The sequence below is a fragment of the Ascaphus truei genome, chromosome 1 (assembly GCF_040206685.1).
Source record: "Ascaphus truei isolate aAscTru1 chromosome 1, aAscTru1.hap1, whole genome shotgun sequence".
NCBI classification, from domain to species: Eukaryota; Metazoa; Chordata; class Amphibia; order Anura; family Ascaphidae; genus Ascaphus; species Ascaphus truei.
Window position 1 is genome coordinate 44,511,415 of NC_134483.1, and position 19,960 is coordinate 44,531,374.

Sequence of the window (19,960 nt, forward strand, 5' to 3'; positions counted from 1 at the left end):
TAATGTCTGAAAGACTAATGTTACGTGTCTAGTGTGGCTACGGTAAATTTGCCAGCTTGAAGATTGGCTCAATACTGGAAATCCGAATCATGCATATATATATAAACGCGGTCTGGATTAAGGGCTAGCCCGAATATGGTTAACCCAAAATCACGTGTGACCATAGTTAGAATACTTCCAATATAGAGGTCAGGACTGAGGACTGGCCTCCTAAGGGTCAGCTAACAGTCACTATTATGCCCTTGCATATTTGGTAAATGCTGGTATACAAGCAACAAAATACCTCAGCGTGTAGAGAGTATACAGCTGTATTACATATGTATATCATGTAGGTCTGGATGAAGGGATACCTTGCAATGTTTAACCCAAGGTTCTGTTTTGACCAAGGTAAAACATATATATGAAGCCAGATGGAGACACATTGGTCCAAATATAGTGCCTGAAATAGGCTGATAGCTTTTCTTGAAGGAGTAGCAAAAGACTACACTTATGTGCCTGAAGCACGTCTCTGCGCTCAGAGTAAACACTAACCAATAGGCTGCACTACATATATTGAATCCTTCTGCCAACAGTATCGTAGTCCTGGTGCTCGCTCATGAGAGCGGTGCGCCACTTGAAGTACATATGGTTCTGTCTAATGAAGAAACCACAAAAGGTTAGTAGAGAACTGCTCACCTATTAAACCAAGAGGTCCTTAAAAAGGTAGGTGCAATGGGGGTTAATACATATGTTAGAAAAGATGAACGAAGAAGTTCAAAGATACCCCTAAAGATGCACTCTAAACCAAGCGTATATGTTCCTTAGGCTATAAGGTAAAATCCCCTATACCAGAAACTAAAAAGGAAAGGCGGCGCAAAAAACAAAAAAGTTTTATTACATATTTTCTAATAATAGTTACACTCAAATGGATAAAATATAGGTATGAACTAAACCCCTAGGAGGAGCAATTGGAGTAAGGATTGGGTATAGTGTGGACCTTATTGATATCTACAGTGACTATTGTCTGAGATTAACCCCTTCCACTCCTGCGATAAATTCGGACATATGACGCTCATGAGCTAAACACATTTCTTATGCATAATTGGTAACCAGAGTCAAAACACCAGGGTAGTGATAGTGTCACATATAGGAGTGTATACTCGTTGGTCAATGCTGTCTGTATACCTGTAGTCGCTCTGTTAGCTTATGTGCTAGGTGTCATATTAATAAGCCTTTAACTAAGTGTTAATTAGTTAGGCTTTAAACAGTTTATGCACGTTTATGTAATCGGCCACATTCAAGGAAAGGACACCAAATCTCTAGGCAGGAGACAATGTTAGTTGTATCTGAATACTTGTAAGTTTTGCTCTGTATATATGCTATATACCAGGGTCAATGCTAGTAACTGATTGCCAAAACGTTATATAGTAACCGTTGATAGATAACGCACATAAGCTAACAGAGCGACTACAGGTATACAGACAGCATTGACCAACGAGTATACACTCCTATATGTGACACTATCACTACCCTGGTGTTTTGACCGATGTAGGTTTCGCTGGGCGTGCTTTGTCAAGGCTGAATGGGAGCGCCTGAGATACCCCCGGTATATATCGGATCAGATCTGTTCTGATTGGATGATTGCATTCAGTCCTCTTGGTAGAGGAATGTATTGTAGCGATACACACAATAGAGGGATGCACCGAAAGTATAGTGTAGCAATTGACAGAGTAACTGATATGATTCGGATGTAGGGAACATATCTCCGACTGTGGTGGCATAACAAATGTAAGGCCTCGGTCCCGCTGCGCTCGGTGGCGCGGGCGGCCACACGCGAGTTCTCCACCAGCAGGGGAATCCTGTGGAGCCGGTCCCCCCTGGCTGCACAGCTTACTACACGCTGTAGCGCGTCAGCCGCTATGGGATACAAGAGAATGGTGATCCCTAGCTTTGACGCGTCACGTGGTGTGGCTGTGAGCCAATGGGGAGGGGAGGTTTTGGGAGGAGGAGAGGCTTTGGGGAGCGGGGAGTAGTGTGGAGTGAAAGCAGCGTGAGTGCCTGTCTGTGTGTGTGTCTGAGTGCGTGCATGCCTGTCTGTGTGTGTATGTGTGTGCCTGAGTGCGTGAGTGCCTGCCTCTGTCTGTGTGTGTGTGTGGTGCTTTACTTACCTTCAATCAGCAGCCCGAGCCGTGGAGGGAGAGTAGCGGGTCCCTCCGCTCAAGCCACGCCCCCCTACCGCTCCAGCTCCCGCTCCCTACAGACCGCATATCGCGGTCTGTGTATGTCAGCGCCCTGCCTGTCTGCAGTGCGGGCGCGCTGACTCTGGGAGCGGGGCCTTAGCCTTATTGTGGACCAATGTTATAGGCAAAATAATTTTCCTGCTGGTATAATAGGGAACCAGTGCCTATCCAGATGTCAAGGGGCTAAGGATGATGAACTTAGAGGACCAGTGTGCTGATGGATCATATTAAATAAAAGGGTTGAATACAAACCCCTCATTCAGACCACATGGGGACACGGTCTTGAGAGTGTATATCCATCGTGACTCTTTTTTGAACAACTACTGGTCCCAATTGCCCTTACGTATTCCCATTGAGAATTGGTAAATCCCAATGAATGTTAACACCGAGGAGTCCCCATTGTGCTGTTCGTTAACGTGTCTAGCTACTGGTGTGTCCATGCTGTTCCTAATGCTCCCTAGATGTTCGAGAAACGTATTCTGAAAGGGCGTCTGGTCTTCCCAATGTACTTTTTGGTACAGATACTTTCCGCCATGTATATAATTCCAGAGGTTTTGCAATGAATTAATTTACGGATTTCAAAGGTACATGTATTATTCCAATTTCTAAAGGTTTTAGCATTTTTAAAAACTGTGCACGCCTTGCAGTTGTGACAGCTGAAACAGCCTTTTAGTTTGATAGGGAGCCAGGTTGTTGACCTACTTTCCTCAAAGTGGCTCCTCACAAGACAGTTGCGCGGGTTCGTAGACCTATGGCTAGTCATCTCGGGATAGGGTTTGAGAACCTCATTAAGGTCTTCATCAGCCCTTAGGATGTACCAGTATTTGTCAAATATACTCCTGGCATGGTTCCACTGTTCATTGAAAGTCCCAATGAACCGTATTGTGTTTGAGTATCCCTCATGGGTTTTGTCTTTCAGTAGGTCAATCCTTGAGGTGTTCTTAGCTCTTTTATATGCCTTGTTGATGACATTCTTACTGTAACCTCGAGCCAGAAATATGTCTCTCATCAATATGGCCTGACTTTCAAAATCTGTATCATTGGTGCAATTGCGCTTTAATCTCAAGAACTGGCCCACAGGAATCCCCTTGATCAAATCACGTGGGTGATGACTACTGGCTCTTAAAATACTGTTTGTAGCTGTACTTTTCCTGTGGATTGTACTGAGTCCACTCACAGTTACTTGAACTCAATTGCGTTCTATTTTAATTTTAGACTATGACTCTTCAATAAAGTGTTTTTTTCATTTATACACCATATCATTGTATATATATACTCACTCTACCACATTAGGTCCACCTATGTGCGCTGCCTCTGTGATTACACTGTGATAGAGTGCTCTCATCTATTGGGGTTCTTTTCTCTCTATAGTTCATTATAATAATCAGAAATACCTAATGGGTAACACCATTAATAGTAATAGTCAGCAAAGATTTATGAAGGATAGGTCCTGGGATATTAACCTTATAAGTTTCTTTGAGAAGCTAAGTAGGAATTTAGACCAGGGTAATGCAGTTGATGTGGTTTACTTAGATTGTGCAAAGGTCAGTGTACGCAATGCTGTACATATAATTTTTGCAGCATGGGTTGCTGCCCTATAGAGCTTACAACTTATTTTTGATGTCTTGTCCAAGGTCACAAGGAACTGGGATATGAACCAGACTTGCTTAAGTGTCATTGCTGTCAGAGTCAGTGCCTGTACTCACTGTGTTGCTCCTTCAGTCCAACTATAAATCTGATATTCATTACCCATGGAGACTGTGATGGCAGATACAATAGATATCTTCAAAAAAAAGGTTGGACATCTTTTTAGAAAGGAAAGGTATACAGGGATATATCAAATAAGTAAACATGGGAAGGATCTTGATCCAGAGAGTAATCTGATTGCCAATATTTGGAGCCAGGAAGGAATTTATTTTTTCCCCCAATGAGACACCATAGAGCTTTTTCCTCCTGCCTGCACCATGTTGTCTCAATAAAGAAGTTTTTATCTACTGGCTGGTATCCTGCAACACCCTTTCCGGCACGGCTGTGCTCCGCTTCACTTTACCTTCTAGGAGGTTCATCGTTCTACTGATTCCAAGGGACGCACGCCAACAGAAGAACAATAGGATTGTGTATGTGAATTTATCTCTGGTTACTGAGATGCATATAAAAGGTAGAGGTCAGCATAGCAGACACTGTCCTATTTGGGAGTGATGTAGTGGAGCCAATCAATCTTCATTTACAGCACTCACGAGGACGTCATATATATGTGTCTGTCTTCAGTACTTACCTGTATACCCCAGCACTCACCTTATTGACACTTTTTTCTGTTTGATATCATTCTTCAATCAAGTTTATTACATGTATCAGTCTGATATGGACTTATCACCATAGTCATTTGAGCACTATTTTTGGAACTTTGTTCTATCACCCTGCATCTTTTTAGAAAGGAAAGGTATACAGGGATATATCAAATAAGTAAACATGGGAAGGATCTTGATCCAGAGAGTAATCTGATTGCCAATATTTGGAGCCAGGAAGGAATTTATTTTTCCCCTAATGAGACACCATTGGATAATGTTTCACTGGGTTTTTTTGTTTGCCTTTCTCCGGATCAAAAAAATGTAAATACAAATATAGGATAAGTATCTGTCGTTTAAATTTAACATATGTTGACCTTAATGGACATATGTCTCTTTTCAACCTCATCCAGTATGTAAAATATGATGGTAAAACATATGTTGTGCAGATCTTGTGCTATACAAATGCAGATATCAAACACAGGTTGCCATAATATCTATGGGGTTATGTTTGTATTTAACATGCATTTGGTTCAGGTAAGATTTGCGAGGGATTAAAAAGCACTTTAAATGCAGTTAAAAATAAATGTTTCTCAGCAGCAAAGGGCAAGTCTTTAATAATATAAAGCTCATGGAAAAGTTAACATGAAAGGAAAGATTGCAGTATGATTCCTTCTACGTCAGAAAAATACAACCTGAATTGGCTCCAGATTTATTGAGACTTTGACGTGCAGTTGAAGCAGTTTTCTGATACGTGTATTCCTAGATAAATCAGTCATTAGGGTATTAAAAGATTTCTTACCCACAGCTACTGTGCAAGTTGTTAACCTTTAAAGATGGGCACAGTGCTCTAACATTCTTAACATAAAATATGGGCTATGTCAAAATAGTATTTCAGTATTTCAGTACACTATCCAAGAAACACCATCTTAAAGCTGCAGTTCTAGCAATATCCTATGTGTGTGTGTATTTTTAAATAAATCAGTTCTGTGCTATGAGAAACTACTTGTACTGTACCATTTAAAATTACACAAAAATGTAAAGACATTTTAATGTATTATAATGTAACAAGCATTTTTGTTCCTATAGCAACCATTTACAAAGTTATATCCCCTTCCCCTTCTGAAACAGCATCACCTTTTTGAGTCCTGCCCTCTCTCTAGCAGTGAACCAATTGAATCTAGTGCCAGCATGGTCACATGACCTTCCTCACAGAACTTTGGCTGTCAGTGCAGCAGAAGATTACCCAAGATGCATTTAGTGAACCCTAAGCCAAATCTTCGCTGACCGATTGGCAATTTAAACAACAGCTTGAACTGCAGTTTTAAATGTTAGATCCCTTTTGGAAAAATCTATTATTAACTTGATTTGGTTGTAAATGGGTAAAATAACTGAATACTTCTCAATACTACAATTGAAGAATTAAAGATGAATTTGTTGAGAGTTATTATTGTTGAAAATCTTTCAGACTTCTTAACCTAATTTAGTTTTTTTTTTTTATTCTGGGCTATTTTTGTACGGCACCCTAAGGGCCATAAATTCTTATAATACAAAATAGACCTCAAGCTATATTTCCCCCAATGTAAAGGGACTAAACTCCCCCACCCAAAAAAAGAAGGCTCACTTTAACTGAACGTAAAAACAATGGGGGTGACATAGTGGTTTTACAGGAGACCCATTTCTGTAATAAATATAACATTAAATTATCAAACAAGGCCTTGACGCAAGTATTTTTTGCCCCTTGTTACAAGAAACAAAGAGGGGTCTTGATCCTGATTAATTCAAACGTCCCCTTCTCCCCATAGGAAATTAAATCTGATAAAGAGGAAAGTTACATCTGTGTGAAGGGTTACATTCTTGGTCTCCTACACATTGGTTAACGTGTGGAGCATAGATGTTTATCAATCTTCTTTTTTTCAGTACTTCTTCAATAGAGTAACTGCATTTATCAAAGCATTCTTGATCTTAGGGGGAGACTCAACCCCGTCTCTAAAGCCATTTCTAGACTGGTCCTTCTCATTCCAGACTACACTACACCTCCCAACAGAGCACTTACGGTACTGCAGCAATTCAAAATCTCACCGTCAATGACAGCTGGAGACACTTATTCCCACCATCCAGAGATTATATTTCGTGTTATTCAATTTCGTGGTTCGACCACACCCCAATCAAAATTTCCCTAAGTCAAGTCCTTCCAAATAGACATAATCATAAATGGGGAGTTAGAGACTTAATGATTACATTCTGCAGTCCCTGCTTCTTTATCAGAGAAACAGCAAGCAATAGTGGAGTAGTTTGGAATAAATGTATCCCAGATATCTCCAGCGTAACCTTCTGGGAGGGACACAAGGTGGTTTCGGGAGGCAAAATAATTAGTCTATCCTCCTCGCTTTTAAAAAAGGAAAGGTAAAAGAAAATTAATTTGACAGATATCACTAGTAAAAGGGAAACTGAATCTCCTCCTTAGATCGCACTGAGAAATCTCTGAAATGGACTAAGCAGCTACAGTATTCTTTGAAAAAACTAATAAAGCTGAAACAGTAGATTACTTGCCAATAGACTAAGGAGCCTTCAGACTAGAAATAACATTCCTTCAATCAAACTGAATTCAAGAGCCGCCACCTACAATCTGAAGGAAATAACAAAGGCTTTCGAGGTCTGTTATTTAAAATGATACAACTTGAGTAATAACCACCCCCTAACCAAGAACTTCTGTTTAAAATAGATGAGCACATAACTCATTGTTTCCAGTCGTATCTTTTCCGTATAGTCCGTACCTGTCTCCAACCATAGCGGAACCGTCCCAGAGGAAATTAACGCTGGTTGTAAGGGTCTGCCATCTATCACTTCCAAAGCTACCGGAGATATTTTCTGTAGCAACGGGATACAATGCTTCTCCGTGAAACTTTGGTCAATGAACGTGCCGCCTGACCCGGAGTCCAGAAAGGCCTGTGTCTTCACAGCGAAGGATTTCCCGGACAATTTGATAGACAGCATCAACCTAGAAGGTAGATTAGAGGGAGAAGTATGTAGAGTTCCCAGTGTGATTCTCCCTTTCATCACTGGAATTTGGCGTTTCCCGACTTATTGGACAAAGAAGAGCCTGATGTCCGGTGACACCGCAATACACAGACCGGGGCTGCGTCTGTGCCGCTTCTCGTTGGTCGATAAGCTATTACGCCCAAGTTGCATTGCCTCCTCTGGATCCAGAGAATAGTCAGTACTGGAAGGCGGTGGAAAAGTATAAAGAGATTGTGAACCTCCTTTGCGGTGAACCCTCTCGGCTCTTCTCTCCTGTAGATTCAGGTCCATGCGGATACATAGGGTGATGATCCTCTAACCCTTCAGAGCATTCCAGCGTGGCGAGTTCATCCTTGAGGTTCTCTGTAAGGCCTTGCCAAAAGACTGCTACCAGTGCTTCATTGTTCCATCCACTCTCTGCAGAGAGGACGGAGTCGTTACCTTACATCCTGGAGTGTCAAAGACTCTTTCGAACTCCCCGTGTGGAGAGAGAAATGTCGCTTGTGAGGTCCAATCGTAGCTCCCAGATGGGGATGCCCAAGCCATGGCTTCATCAGTTAACAGGGAAATGATGTACAGTATGTGACTTTTGAACGTTGAGACAAAAAATGAGAATGGGTAAGTTCAAATTGAATGAAATTGATTTAGAAACCCCCGACACACGAGGGGATCCCCGCCATAGCGATTCGAGGTCGGGAGTCGTGGTTCAGTGGTTATGTGGGCAGGACTCGGTGTCGGGACAGCCGTTGCTGGGGCAGCAGGATTGAGCACTGCACGCTGTAGCTGGTCTAGGGTGGATTGCATCAGATCCATACATTTCAAATTGCAGGTGCAAAGGCTGAGCATATAAAGGGTGATTCAGCCAATCCGGGAACTGCTGGTCAGCAGAGGCTGAAAGTGAAACCAGAGTGCTGATTCGTTGCTGTGCAGAGTGCACACAGCAGGAGCAGATGAGGAAGCCTGCAGCAAGTGAGAATCAGACTCTGGAGTGGCGCTTGCGCCCGATCCTCACAGCAACTGAGCACTGTGGTTATGGGTGCAGCGACAGAAGAAAGGTTAAAAACCACTGGCTTAAGGCCTATAATACACAATATGAAGCTAATTACCCACAGCTCTGTAGAATGCAAAATAAAAAGACTTTGAGGAATGGAGATGCTACTGTATCTCCTGGGCAGGTAGGATCATAAACATTAAAATAAACACCCTTCCAAGTCTTTTATACCTTTTTCATGCCCTCCCAAGAGCCTCAATACCAATTCCAAATAACATAATGGAAGATTTCCAGAAAATAGTCTCTAATTGTATCTGATCTGGGAGGAAACGTAGGATTAGGAGGTGCTTACTACTTACTGTAACATGGAAAGAAAAAAGAGACAGCGCACAACTCTCATAGTGTGATAATGTTGATATAATGTGACAAAATTAGGGTGGTAATTATTGCACGTACAGAGGATTCAATCTTTAAAACATGGCATGTTTAAGGTACATGTTACCGCTACAGCAATCAACGGGTTCCCGCTCCCTGACGACCGCTACTATTGTCTACCAAGCAGATACGTGTAGACATCCTCATGTCCAGGTTTATTCGTATACGGGATACTGCTACCAGATGACATCAAATTCTATGGTGGCAGCTCACTTCTTTAGTCATTGGGTATTAATCTGGTTATATTTCCTTACTAATTATGCCTGCCCCAGAGGGTGGGCTTGCATCTCCCTGTTTTCTTAGATTTACTGAGCTGCCCAACTGAGCCCCTTAACAGGATGAACGTAAAATCTGCCCCGCGCTCTGGAATGGGTTAAAAAAAAGAAGAAGCTGCCCAACTGAGCCCCTTAACAGCCTTGTTCAATAAATAATAGCATGTTCTTGTATAGCGCTGCTAGTTTTACGTTCAATGGGCCAATTTACAACATTCTCTCTCATGCGCAGTTTATTTGAGCTCCTTGATGCGGTTACCATTCAGAAACCACCCTGCCTTGACTCTGGCACACCCTGATAATTCTGCACTCTCTAAATGTACTTTATGGGATAAATAAAGATATGACACTTTCCTTTAATTTCTCCCTCTTCTAATCCTGAATTCTCCGTGGGGATAATGAGTTCCTCATTTAAATTTTGGAAATCTCAGGGCCTAAATCAGCCGGGAGCATTTCTCTTGTCATATCCGCTTAATTCCTTCCAGCATTTCCAAGGATAGATTTCGCTTTAAGAATACCTGTGTGGTGAGCCCGAACTCTCAGAGTAGAATCTATGACTCTACCTCATATACGCCGTCTCTCCACCAGTCCGCCAGTTTATGTTTTCCGGGGACTCCCAGATTACGAAGCAACACAGCATCCCCAGGACGTACTGCTGCGGCAGAGTTTATTCGAGCATTTGCCCGTTCTCTGCCGCAGCAGTAACCTGGCGCGCGCCGGAGGGTGCCGGTAGCGCGCCGAAGCAGCGGAAGAGCGCCCTCCGATCGGGGCGCTCTCCCTACCGCTGCCGGGTCCGCCGGGTCCCCCGGAACCCCCTGCCGCCGTCCCGCGATCGCGGGACACCAGGGCTCCCTTGGGGAGCCCTGGACGCGCGTGCAGGGGGCGCTGACACCCGATGACGCGTGACCGCGCATCGATGACGCGCGGCACGCCGAGGGAGTGGGGCTAGCAAGCCGGGGCATCCCCCGGCTTGCGGAACTAGCCCTGCTCGATTTAAACGTGTCGGCAGTGTAGCTCCCGATACTTGACTTTATTGTCATATCGTCTCTTATTGCCAGCATTCAGTTTAGCTGTAGACTTCTCAGCCTGTTGGTACGCTTGCTGCAAACTGTCCTTTAGCCTTTGCACATACTTAAATGGGTAGCATTGTGTATCCCATTCGTTGATACTCGAAGACGCACATCTACTGGGAGTCTTGCCTCCCGCCCAAACATGAGGAAGTATGGGGAGAATCCAGTGGACTCATGGCGAGTACAGTTGTACGCGTGTACCAAAGCTTCTACGTGTCGACTCCATTCTGTTTTCTGCGCACCCTTCAGGGTTCCGTTCATGTCCAACAAGGTCCTGTTGAATCGTTCAGGCAAAGCATCTCCTTCGGGGTGGTACGGAGTCGTCCGGGATTTGGCGATGTTCAGCATTTTGAGTAATTCTCGGATCAGAGTGCTCTCAAAATCTCGCTCTTGGTCGGAGTGAAGTCGGTTTGGAAGACCGTAGTGAACGAAGAACTTCTCCCATAGTATTTTTGCGACTGTGATGGCCTTCTGTTCTTTTGTGGGGAAGGCCTGAGCATACCGGGTGTAATGGTCCGTGATGACCAGCACGTTACAGATTCCTCGGGTATCGGGTTCAATACACACAAAGTCCATACACACCAGGTCCATTGGACCAGAACTCTTGAGATGGGCCATGGGTGCTGCTCTGGTGGGCAAAGTCTTGCGTTGGACGCACCGGGAACAACGGCGGCAGTGCTGTTCCACCGCTTCCCGCATCTTGGGCCAGAAGAACCGGTCTCGGACTAACCCAAAAGTCTTCTCTACACCGAGGTGCCCATGTTCATCATGTAGAGACTTCAACACCATATATCTCAAGTTAGAACCAGTTGTCGCATATCAGGGTGGTTGTGATATTGGACTACCCTATAGAGCATGCAATTGTCTATCTCGAACTTGTCCACCTCACGCATTAGCAACGCGATCAGGTCTCGGGGAGCACTTTTCAGTAGAGCTGGATTCTTTCTTTGAACAGCTTGCCGAATGATGCTGATTACTGGATCTCTCATTTGATAGTCCACTAAGTCTTTCCATTTTATGACTTTGTCATGGATTATATTTATTCCCTTGGGATCGCAGTAGGCAGCGGGGATAGCCTGCGACTGGCATCCTAACGAATCTGCAACTCGTAGTTCGGAGAAGGCCATCTGATCATTGATGACGGCTGCTATGCTACACATTGCTCACATCCCAGGCCCGGGGATCTCTTCCCATTCATCATCATCGGGGGTAGCACTTAATCCTGGTCGTCGTGATAGAGCGCCAGCTCCAATGTTCAAAGGCCCCGGCTTGTACTTCAGAGAGAATCTGTAATTACATAGGGTTGCCAGCCATCGGTGCCCTGCTGCATCCAACTTGGCGGAAGTATTGATGTACATGAGGGGATTGTTATCCGTCCTTACCTCAAACGTAACACCATAGAGGTAATCATGAAGTTTCTCTGTGATCGCCCATTTGAGAGCCAGGAACTCCAGCTTGTGAACAGGGTATTTCTGTTCACTGGGTGTCAGACTGCGGCTGATGTAGGCTACAGGCCGAAGACCCTCTGGGTGCTTCTGATGTAAGACAGCGCCCAGTCCATTGAGACTGGCATCCACATGCAGAACGTACAGCAGCGGCAGCTCTTATTCGAGCAAAAGCCGCCGGCTGCATGCGTCTGGGAAGCGGCGCGTGGCGGCGCACTGTGACGTCACAGTAACATGCGCGCCCGGCTTCCCCGTCTTCCCCAGCTTCCCCAGGCTTCCCCGACACCCCTGGAGATCAAATTAAGGTAAGCGGGGGTGCGGGGAAGCAGAGGGGCAGAGCAGAAGCCGGGTTCGTGGTCCGGAAGGGGGGGTAATTGCGCGCGAAGTGGAGGGGGGGTGCGTGGGGGAAACGCGGCGACGCGCGTTTTTTACTGGCGGCAGCTGGGGTAGATCCCGACATGCCGCCGGCATTTACTTCAATAAAGAATGTCGCTACTGTATGGTTGTTCTGGAACGGCATACGCAAGCACTGGTGCTTCAGTCAGGATTTTCTTCAAGTTCAGGAAGGCCCGCTCACACTCAGACGTCCATTTATCACCAAACGGTTACGGGCCGACGCGGCCTTCCTTCCGGTATCTTCAGGGTATATCTTCAACAGATTATTCAGGGGTTTAGCTCGACTAGATTACCCTTCCACGAAGCGATGGTAATACCCACAGAAACCCAGGAATGATCGCAGTTCCGTCACATTCTCGGGACGCGGCCAGTTCACTACAGCTTCTACTTTGGTGGGATCGGTAGCAATTCCTTGAGCAGACATGATGTGTCCCACGTAGGTCACCGAGGTGTGACAAAACCGACACTTGTCGAAGGATAACTTCAATCCTTCTTTTCCAAGACGGTCTATCACCTTCAGCAGCCTCTCTTCGTGCTCTTCCAGGGTCTTCCCGAAGACAATGATGTCGTCCAGATAGACAAGACACTCCCGAGGGTTCATGTCCCCGATTGTTTTCTCCATCAGTCGCTGGAAGGTAGCAGGAGCTCCACATATACCTTGGGGCATACGCGTAAATTGGTAGAAGCCCAGGGGGCAGACGAAGGCTATCTTTTCCTGGTCCTCTTCACTCATAGGTACCTGATAGTACCCCGATCGCAAGTCGAGCACGCTAAACCATTGGCTCCCGGTTAGAGCATTCAGGATTTCTTCAATGTGAGGGAGGTTGTATTGATCGGGTACCGTATGATTATTCAGAGTTCGATAATCGACGCACAATCTTACAGATCCATTCTTCTTCCTTACTACCACTATGGGTGATGCATAAGGACTCTGAGACTCCGTCAATATCCCAGCGGTCTCCATTTCCTTCACGACGTTCCTTACATCGTCCACATCCCTGGGGGCGATGCGGCGAGAGCGTTCATGGAACGGAGTGGCGTCACTTAACCTAATGGTGTGTTGGGCGCTGCGACTGCGGCCCACATCCATCTCGCTGGCGGAAAATACCGTCCTTCTTTCATTCAGCTTGGCCGTCACTCGATCCTTCCACTCAGTTGGCAGCGTCGAGTCTCCGAAGTTGAAGTCCAGATCGACAACTGCTCACCCACTGCGGCGGCGTTCACCTGGGGCACTGTTTCTACCGGGCTGACAGGATATATGCTGCCCAGACTTTGTCCTACATCAATGTCCATCGGAAATGGAGAGATATTTTGAACATACACGTAGGTTCGTAGAGGAATTCTGGTCGTCCACTCTCTCACTTCGGGTATTACCCTATACCCTCTCTGGGTCTCTTCCTCAGGGGCACTCTCCAGAGAGAACAGATGATCGGTCTCATCTCGATCCGGATAACAGCACCAGACGGCCATGCGTTGCACTCCCCCTGGTAAAATGGTCGTCAGTCCGCGTTGACGATTGTAGAGGTCCCTGTGACGCTCTAAGGCATATACTCTGTTGCACTCCTCTCTCAGTACAGGGTCAAGGAGTGGATTGGCCATTGGCAATTCATTGGTCTCTTTCAGGTAGGCTCTGATTACATCTCGCACTATATCCGTATTTGTTCCCAAGATGACCGGGTACTGACACTGTCCTTGAGGCTTCGGGCATACCATTGCCTCCACATGCTTGGGATGTTTCTTACCGGTATTCAATTGAAGTATCTCCAGTTGAATTCTCACAATCCCATCGATGGGGTAATCTTCATTGCTCAACCCCCTCACCTTCATATGTTCCGCCGACCGCATGGGACAGTGCTTAAGGTGTTGGTCGTAGAATGGTCGGTAGATTATGGTCACTTGGGACCCGGTGTCCAGTAAAGCAGAGGCATAGACTCCTTCTACTACCACACACACGATGGCAGAGGGGCCTACCTGACAGTAACCATTCCCGGCCGGAATTCCATCGTCTGGGCTTAGGTCAGTAGGAGCTGCGGGAGGCGCAGAGGTGGCCTTGGATGTCTTGGCTTCTGTGGTCTGTGTCCGACAGATCATGGACCTAGCCGGGCTTCCTTTACTGGGCGTTTTCTTTTCTTGGGTGACTCCATCAGGGCACTCTCTGGAGAAATGGCCTTTCTGTCCACAGCCATAGCAGACGATATCTTTAGGATCCAGTCGTCTTGGGTAAGTGGGGGAGGATCTCCCCGAAGTCCGGCCTTTCGTTGAGGGCAACTTGGGTGGCTCTTCTTCCTCTTTGACAGGTTTCTTGATCCGGCGAGTGGAGACTCCCGGGATGTCACTCGCAGGGGGATCTTTGACCTTGGTGCCTGTATGCAGCTTGGTATAGGCTTCATGCCCTTTGACGATCCCCAAAATGTCCATGAAGGTAGGGGGAGGCCCCTCCATTAGTGAGCACCTGATCATGATCACTATGTGATGCGTGGGAATGGCCCCTCGGAGGAACTGCTTGCGCCGGTATTCGTCCATCTCTGAGGCTAGAACGAAATCACCTTATGCCAGGAGGGAAGATGAATCAGCGGGCACTACGGTGCAGGAAATATTCGAAGAGGCTGGACTGTACTGTCAAAAAATCCTTTATTCAAACATGGTTTAAAAATTGAGAGGAGGGAAGAGAGCCCCTGCACCTCTAACGCGTTTCACTCGTGGTCGAGCTTTCTCAAAGCTCGACCACGAGTGAAACGCGTTAGAGGTGCAGGGGCTCTCTTCCCTCCTCTCAATTTTTAAACCATGTTTGAATAAAGGATTTTTTGACAGTACAGTCCAGCCTCTTCGAATATTTCCTGCACCGTAGTGCCCGCTGATTCATCTTCCCTCCTGGCATAAGGTGATTTCGTTCTTCATACACCCAGCTGGAGCACACTGACCCGGTCACAAATAAGGATATACGTGAGTACAAAAATGCTTTAAGTGAGCTGCCCCAATACCATCGGTACATAGTGTTCTGGGTGCATATTAGAGGTTCGGGAGGGGTCCTAGGATATCTCCCAAACAACTCTCTTTGCCCCTGCCAAACCGTGGTTCATCTAGGGGTTAATGACTAAGCTCCAAGCATGTACAATGGACATTATGTGTTCCGGTTTCAAGCAGTGAATTCAACAATATATTCCCTTTGAATTCAAGGGTATATGCTCTGTAGCACTAGTCATTTTTGGGGCTCTACCCCAATATTTTTTCCCATCTCTGAGGCTAGGATGAGGCCGCAAGTTCGCAATTTCCACAGGACTAGCTGGATTCGTTGAAGAAAATCTGACAAGTCTTCCTTCTCCTTCTGTCGGAGACCGTAATATTTGAACGACAGCTCACTCTCCTCTTCATCTTTGCCATAGATCTGGACTAACAAGTCTACCATCTGATGAGCAGAGAGATCAGGGTCTTGGTCGCGCTATGCACTGACCATGGTGGCTGCTGGGGGTCAGAGGCTTTCCAGGATTCTCTGACGTCTAACCGTTTCAGAGCAGGGCCATTCATTGATCACCTTGAGGGTGTGTTCCTTCCAAGACTTGATGCTTTCCTCGCCTGCGGGGACAGGAACCATTCCTGAAAACGCCTTCAACTTCCTGTAATTTTGGGCTTGGGTGGACGTAGTTATCGCTTCCACAAGCTGCGGGAATGTCACTCCTAACATGGAGCCGCCACTGTCTGAGGAACTTGCAATCCCCGCTCCCTGACTGTTAGGGGTTGGGGTGAAGCTGTTCACTAACCGGTTAGGGACCGGTGATGTTGGCGGGCTACCGGCCCAGCTGGTGGCCCCTTGCCTAGCATCAGAAGAGGTCACTCGGGGTAGGGATATGTCTGATCTGATGGATGTACTGGCGGCCATATCTTTGTCTTCCCAACCCGCATGTCTGGTAAGGGAAGTTACGTGACTGGAAACGGTTCCAGGGTAAATTAGAGGGCACCCTTGCGGTAAAGTCTCTGGTAGATACACTACTCGTGGGCCTCTATCAGGGGGTATAGCTTGTTCGGTGGCCAGCAATAGGGTGTTCTCTTGCCGGTCAATGTTGTAGTGCTTGCTGATGAGGCGGGCGCCCGCCAGACCAGGTAATGTCCTTACTGTGCTGCAGACAGTAAACATGGATACATTGGCAGGTACCCCGTCTACGGCGACTACGTGTCGCAGGAGCTCTCCTAGCTTTTCGGCCCAGTCGGCCACTTGTTTGGGCGTGAGCGCAGACATGCTGACTGATAGGATACTACGTTAACTACTGAGTAGGACACCCCAGGGCTTCTCTCAGCAGCGCCTCCAAATGTAACAGGTATTCCCTGTGAATACAGATGCTACAACCTGCTGTGTATACCTGTGTGGCTCTCAGGAGCCTAAGCCTCCGCTCGGGGAGCCTGGGGTACATACATATCACACAATCTCGTGGTGCAACGCCTCCACCTGCGATGGCTCCCGCCAGAGGAGGAGTGGTTCCGTGCAGGATAAATATATATATATCAGTCCACACACCGCATGTAAAATAACCAATGACTTTACTGTATATACTTATTCATATATCAACAGGTGTCCCTCTCTAGAGGAGACACTGACTACTGCGTCTCGCAGGATACTCCCACCTACACCGGGTGATCCCACCCGTGTCCAATAACCCCACACAATATGTCCCACACCCTTAAAGGGAGATGATATGTGTGACTGCGCAGCCACTAGTCCCGTATTAATAATATATATGTAGGAACGTTGGTGCACTTGTTGATGGTTACCTGCCGAGCACTCCAGTGCACGGGCCTGCCAAGGAGCTTCACAAAGGATCCGAAGGCTGACGAATACAGGAACTACCGTCCGGGGCGATCCCACCCGGATTACTGCTGCAGCGGCAGCGTAGGTCTGAGCCCAAACCTCTGGATGGACGCGCAGCGTCCGCTGTATCCCTAACTAACTCTGGGTAGTAAGGGGCAGGGTCCCTAACCTGGGGCCTGTCCCTACAACACTCAAACTACTGGTGACTCAGGGCTATCTGGGGCCTAGGGGGCTGCTGGCCTAGTGCAGGGAGTCAGTGACTCCTGCACCCTACCTCCTTCCTTCCACGACTAGCGTGGGCTCAGTGCACCAAATGTATCCAATCTCCCCTGCAGGGAGATCCTACAGCCCTATTGGCTACCTGGCGTCACCTGACTCTGCCCCTGTGCACCCTGGGGGCTGTATCTTCTTGGGAGCTATTCTCCCCTATGGCCGCCTCGCGCGCACTTTCTTTGCGCATGCGCCAACCTCCACAGTGGCCACCGGCTGCCGCGACCCATTGCGCATGCGCAACTTCAAGGAAAATGGCGACGCCCCTCGCGGGAGCCGCCGGAGCACCGGAGTGCTCCCTGCTCGGCCCACACCCTCCAGGAACACCGGCGGGGCTGCCGCTCGGCTCCGGCAGCCCCCACCATCAGCGGAGGTAACGGGGGTCGCGGAGCAAAAGGGCGAACCTGGCTACACTACAGTAACAGACAGTTCTAGCAAAGACAACTATTTCATGTCTGCCTTGCAGAGGGACTTGGGAGAGGACAGGTCAGATACTGTATATGGGACTGTACAGCAAAGAACTCGGTTTGTACCACTATTAAAGTAACAGCTTTAAACTCCTTCACCGATGTGGTGGACTTGTCCTATAACAGACCTGCACAACTCCAGTCCTCAGTATGACTGAGCCACTAATTGAGCCAGCTTGCTGAAGTAGGGATATCCTGAAAACCTGGCCTGTTTGTGGCCCTCGATGACTGGAGTTGTGCAGGCCTGTCCTATATTAATCCCTATATGGGACGCTATTACTCTCATAGTAAGCTACATTTGAAACATGCCCATCTTAAGACACCCGTGGCTCTGCTTACTACATAGACCCCATAAGGACGGAAAATACCTTGGCTTCAAATATTGTTTAGCAACTAGATAGTTGGCACTGGGCCCAGCACAGACCAGAACATGTGTTCTGCAAATTATTAATACAACTTGGGAAGTTTACCCGCTTAGTCTGCAACAGATTCCACATATTCTGCCGTGTCTGGTCCCCAGGATTCATCCCTGGCGATGATCTTCTCCTCTCCTCCAAAGCGAGGTCTTGTTAGCTTCTGCCCATGTTACTCCTACAGATGTAGTAAGACTTTCTGTCCCTGGCACCGCGTACGAACGAGCAAAATTCTGCGGTGCAGTGTCTGCCGGTAATCGCGCTGCGGGGGGGGCCAATGCTTCTGAATGGGACACCGCGCAGCGTTAATCTTTTGGCGCTACGACCGAAAATTGATGTTTCCCATAAGCCTTACTCTGTACTGTAATATGTAACTTCCCTTCCCCTACCCATTTTTATTTCCTGCGCCCCTTTCCCCTCCTCCCTTTCTTATTTATACAATATTTCCAATAAAAAATTGTTTTTTTTTTTTAAAAACTGCAATTATACTGAAAACCTAAATTCGGGTATATTTTAGTTTAAATAATACTAGACTGGTTTGTTTTTTTTAATCCATGTTAGCTAAATAATGCCCAACTTACCAAAATGGGCTGAAAGTTTTAATTGGTCAGGGTATCAAGCGTGAAATGTACTACTGTATATAAAACGTGTTTATCAAGACAAAATTAATTGAACATGACATTCTTATGTAAACATTTAAAAACCCACTGAACAGTTTGTGTTTAGTAGAAAATCACAGCAAGGTTACTATAGTTTTTTTTAAAAACCATTAGAAAATATATCTTAAAGCAGCAATAAATACTACTGTACATCCCCCCTTTTATTTATTTTTTCTTATTTTTATATGTAAAGCATTGTGATAATCTATAATTCTACATTCCTACATAAACTGGCAGTCGTTTGGTGCTCCTGTTATAAATATGCAAAAATCCTGATTGTTTTCCTAAAGAAACGGCCGCCTTCTAACTTTGTGCTGCAGTCAGTGGAATGCTGCTGCTGCTGCTGATATGTAATATTATATTACTAAGTGTAACATTATTATTACAGCTTCCAGAGCAATAAACAGCCTGCTGTTTGGAACACAGCAACGCGTCTATTTGTGATACTTTGTTGCCAAGGTGCAGAGCTCAAAAAGGTGTGTGTCAGAGCGTAAGTGGATATGACTTTCTAAATGGTTGCTGTAGCAACCCAAGGATTATCAGTACATAATTGAAAATGACATTAGGAGTTAAAAAAATGCAGACAGTATTATCTAATACTACAGAACTGAATAATTAATTTAAAAAAAAATAAAATGGATTTTTCACATTTTGCTGCTTTAACTGTCTCCTCCCTCTTGTATACGGACCCACACATTCACTATCTATTACTTCCTGATGCAACAAGGTAAAATTCATCCAAAATAAAATAACTTAAAGAGATGCATTTCACTACACTATTTTCATTCCAGAGAAAGGACAGCTTAACGATTTGTATTCACTTGGAATCATCTCGGAATAGATTGATTTTTTTTCAAATGAAACCTGCATTGCATTTAAATCTGGTGTGTAGCTTTTTCCTTAATTGATCCCTTTTTGCGAATGTGCAGTCTTTTCAAGAACATATTACATTTCTTCCTGCTCTTATATTATCTGACCTTTCTCACCTTTGACACATTTGGCAGTGGAGGGTTTTTCCACCTTTAATATACTGTTACTTTCCTTCATGGCTTTAGTTTCATCCTCTGCTCAGAGTTCTTTTTACACTTTCCCAGTCACTCTGCATCCTACACTAATTCTTTTTCTAACCTTTTTTTTTTGTTCTCTTTTTTTTTTTGTGTCCCCTGTTCATGAAAGGGTTAACGTTACTGATATTATTAACCTTTTAACTGCTAGG

General features: G+C 45.9%; 1 protein-coding gene across 2 annotated transcripts in view; it reads right to left on the reverse strand.

Moving 5' to 3' along the window:
* Window positions 1-19,960, reverse strand: part of ALPK2 (alpha kinase 2) — a 144,065-nt gene that overhangs the window by 115,727 nt on the left and 8,378 nt on the right. The window contains exon 1 of one of the 2 annotated variants that reach the window (XM_075587214.1): window positions 18,143-18,280. The exons of the other annotated variant lie outside the window; for it this stretch is intronic. The gene's annotated coding sequence lies outside the window, so the exon portion shown is untranslated. Of the gene's footprint in view, window positions 1-18,142; window positions 18,281-19,960 lie in introns of those variants that run through there. 2 annotated transcript variants of the gene reach the window in all.